Raw genomic sequence first — 4,564 nt, forward strand, 5'->3', positions numbered from 1 at the left:
CACCTTTCTCCATTTCGAGAAACTCCCTTCAACTACTACTCTCTGTCTCCTGTTGCTCAACCAGTTCTTTATCCACCTGCTAGAACACCCTGCACATCATGTGACTTCACTTTCTCCATCAGCCTACCATGGGGAACCTTATCAAACGCCTTACTAAAGTCCATGTATATGACATCTACAGCCTTTCCTTCATCTATCAACTTGGTCACTTCCTCAAAGAATTTACTCATCAATTGTTCCTTAATCTTACCAGCCCCACCCTTCACTCTAAGAGAAACAAAATACCTCTGAATTCTCACCATCGCACTCTCGAATGCCTCCCACTCGTCAGACGTCCTTTTACCTGCGAACAGTCTACTCCAATCAACGTTTGAAAGTTCTTGTCTTATATCATTAAAATTTACTTTATATCAATTAAAACTTTAACTTTAATGGAAGGTTTACCCTTTTCCATAACCATTTTGAATAGAATCATGATTGCTACACCCAAAGTGTTTCCCCACTTTTACTTCAGTCACCTGCCCTGCCTTATTGCCCAAAAGAAGGTCTGAATTTACGCCTTCTCTATTAGGAGCATCCACATATTGATAAAGGAAATTTTCTTGGACACATTTGGCAAATTCTTCAACATCCAAACCTTTAACACTATGGTAGCCCCAGTCAATGTTTGGAAAATTCAAGTCCCCCTTTATTACAAACTTATTCTGCCTACGTATATCTGAGATCTCTCTACACATTTGTTTCATGATTTCCTACTTGCTGTTGAGGGGCCTATAGTACAATCCCATCAAAGACATCTTTCCTTTCTATTTTGTAATTTCTGCCCCATATTTTCACTGGACGGTTTTAGTGACAACAATAACGCATTCCTTAATCAAAAACTTCCATGACCCCACCCCCACCCCCACACCCCCCACTTTGTTGCCTCCTTTCCTCTCCTTCCTATAGCAACTAAAACCCAGGACATTGAGCTGCCAGTCTCGTCCATCATTTTTTTCTTTATTTATTCACGGGATGAGGGTGGAATCACTGGATAGGCCAGTATTTATTACCCAACCCTAATTGCCCATGGCTCCGAAACTCAATCCCTCTACCAATAACTGCTAACACACCATATACCTTCTTAACAACCCGACCAATCTGGGTGGCAACTTTCAGAGATGTTTGGACATGGACACCAAGATCTCTCTGCTCATTTACATTGCCAAAAATCTTACCATTAACCCAATACTCATTATTCCTGTTGCTCCTTCCAAAGTGAATCACCTCACACTTTTCCACATTAAACTCCATTTGCCACTTCTCAGCCCAGCTCTGCAGCTTATCTATGTCCCTCTGTAACCTGCAACATCCTTCAGCACTAGCCACAACTCCACCGACCTTAGTGTCATCCGCAAATTTACTAACCCATCCTTCTACACCCTCATCCAGATCATTTATAAAAATGACAAACAGCAGTGGACCCCAAACAGACCCTTGTGGTTACCCCACTAGTAACTAAACTCCAGGATGAACATTTCCCATCAACCACCGCGCTCTGTCTTCTTTCAGCTAGCCAATTTCTGATCCAAACCGCTAAATCACCCTCAATCCCATGCCTCTGTATTTTGTACAATAGCCTACCGTGGGGAACCTTATCGAACGCCTTGCTGAAATCCATATACACCACATCAACTGCTTTACCCTCATCTACCTGTTTGATCACCTTCTCAAAGAACTCAATAAGGTTTGTGAGGCACAACCTGCCCTTCACAAAACCGTGTTGACTATCCCTAATCAAATTATTTCTTTCTAGATGATTATAAATCCTATCTCTTATAATCCTTTCCAACACTTTACCCACAACCAAAGTAAGACTCACTGGTCTATAATTACCAGGGTGGTCCCGACTCCCCTTCTTGAACAAGGGAACAATATTTGCTATCCCCCAGTGTTCTGGCACTATTCCTGTAGACAATGATGACATAAAGATCAAAGCCAAAGGCTCAACAATCTCCTCCCAAGCTTCCCAGAGAAGCCTCGGATAAATCCCATCCAGCCCAGGGGACTTTCACATTTTCTAGAATTGCTGACACCTCCTCCTTATGAACCTCAATCCCGTCTAGTCTAGTAGCCTGTATCTCAGTATTCTCCTCAACAACATTGTCTTTTTCCTGTGTGAATACCAATGAAAAATATTCATTTAGCGCTTCCCCTATCTCCTCTGACTCCACGCACAACTTCCCCCCACTGTCATTGATTGGCCGTAACCTTACTCTAGTCATTCTTTTATTCCTGATCTACCTATAGAAAGCTTTAGGGTTTTCCTTGATCCTACCTGCCAACAACTTCTCATCTCCCCTCCTGGCTCTTCTTAGCCCTCTTTTTAGGTCTTTCCTGGCTAACCTGTAACTGAGCCTTCACGTCCCATCCTAACATAAGCCTTCTTCTTCCTCTTGACAAGAGATTCAACTTGTTAGTAAACCATGGCTCCCTCTCTCGACCACTTCCTCCCTGCCTGACAGGTACATACTTATCGAGGACACACAGCAGCTGTTCCTTGAATAAGCTCCACATTTCAAGTGTGCCCATCCCCTGCAGTTTCCTTCCCCATCTTATGCATCCTAAATCCTGCCTAATCGCATCATAATTGCCTTTCCCCCAGCTATATCTCTTGCCCTGCGGTATATACATATCCCTTTCCATTGCTAAAGTAAACATAACCGAATTATGGTCACTATCACCCAACTGCTTACCAAATCTAACAGCTGGCCCGGTTCATTACCTAGAACCAAATCCAGTATGGCCTCGCCCCTTGTTGGCCTGTCTACATACTGTGCCAGGAAACCCTCCTGCACACACTGGACAATAACTGACCCATCTAAAGTACTTGAACTGTAGTATTCCCAGTCAATATTTGGAAAGTTAAATTCCCCCATGACAACTACCCTGCTACTCTCGCTCCTGTCCAGAATTATCTTTGCTATCCTTTCCTCTACATCTCTGGGACTATTCGGAGGCCTGGAGAAAACCCCCAATAGGGTGACCTCTCCTTTCCTGTTTCTAACCTCAGCCCATACTACCTGAGTAGATGAGTCCTCAAACTTACTTTCTGCTACCATAAAACTGTACTTGACTAACAATGCCACTTTTACCAACTTCCCTGTGCTTAATGAAACATCTAAACCCCAAAACCTGCGACAACCATTCCTGTCCCTGCTCTATCCATGTCTCTGAAATGGCCACAACATCGAAGTCCCAGGTACCAACCCATGCTGCAAGTTCACCACCTTATTCCGGATGTTCCTGGTGTTAATGTAGACACACTTCAAACTACCTTCCTGATTGCCGGTGAACTCTTGTGACCTTGAAATCATATTTCTGACCTCACTACTCTCAACCTCCTGGACACTGGAACTACAATGTAGGTTCCCATCCCCCTACTGAGTTAGTTTAAATCCTCCCAAAGAGCATTAGCAAACTCCATCCACCCCCCCAGGTTATTGGTACCCCTCTGGTTCAGATGAAGACCATCCTGCTTGTAGAGGTCCCACCTACCCCAGAAATGCCCCAATTATCCAGGAATCCAAAACCCTCCTTCCTGCACCATCCCTGTAGCCAGGTGTTCAACTCCTCTCTTTCCCTATTCCTCGCCTCACTCCTCACAACATCGTGGGCCGAAGGGCCTGTTCGGTGCTGTACTTTTCTACGTGGCACTAAGCTTCCACCCTAGTTCCCTGAATTTCTGCCTTAAATCCCCATACCTTTTCCTACGTATGCCATTGGTGCCTATGTGAACCACAGCTTGGGGCTGCTCCCCCTCCCCCTCATGGATTCCCAAAACACGATCTGAGACATCACGGGCCCTGGCACCTGGGAGGCAACACACCAACCATGAGTCTCTCTCGTCCCCACAGAACCTCCTATCTGTCCCCCTAACTATGGTGTCCCCAGTGACAACTGCTCTGCTCCTCTTCCCCCTTCCCCTCTGGGCAGCAGGGACAGACTCTGCCTGTACATAATGGTTTACCCCTGGTAAGTCGTTCCCCCAACAGTAACCAAAACGGTAGACTTGGACAATGGATTCATGGTCATCATTAGACTCCTAATTCCAGATTTTGATTGAATTCGAATTCCACAATCTGCCATGGTGGGAGTTGAACCCAGAACCTCAGATTGTTATCTGGGTCTCTGGATTAACATTCTTTCATAACACCACCCAGCTAACGCATCCCTGCCTCAGCCAGGTATTTGTAATATCTGTGGTGTCCCAATCCCATGTTTATCAGCCTTACCTGTAAGACCCCTTGCATTGTAATAATGCAATTTAGTTTGAGTCATACAGTCATACAACATAGTAACAGACCCTTCGATCCAACCAGTCTATGCCGACCATAATCGCAAATTAAAATTAAACTAGACCTCCCCGGCCTGGACGTGAACCATATCCCTCCAAACCTCTCTTGTTCATGTCCTTATCCAAATGTCTGTTAAACGTTGTAACTGTAGCCACATCCAGCATTTCCTTTAGAAATTCATCCCACACACGAACCACTCTCTGTGCAAAAAAAGTTGTTCCTCGTGC

The sequence above is a fragment of the Chiloscyllium plagiosum genome, chromosome 7, assembly GCF_004010195.1.
Source record: "Chiloscyllium plagiosum isolate BGI_BamShark_2017 chromosome 7, ASM401019v2, whole genome shotgun sequence".
Classification (NCBI taxonomy): Eukaryota; Metazoa; Chordata; class Chondrichthyes; order Orectolobiformes; family Hemiscylliidae; genus Chiloscyllium; species Chiloscyllium plagiosum.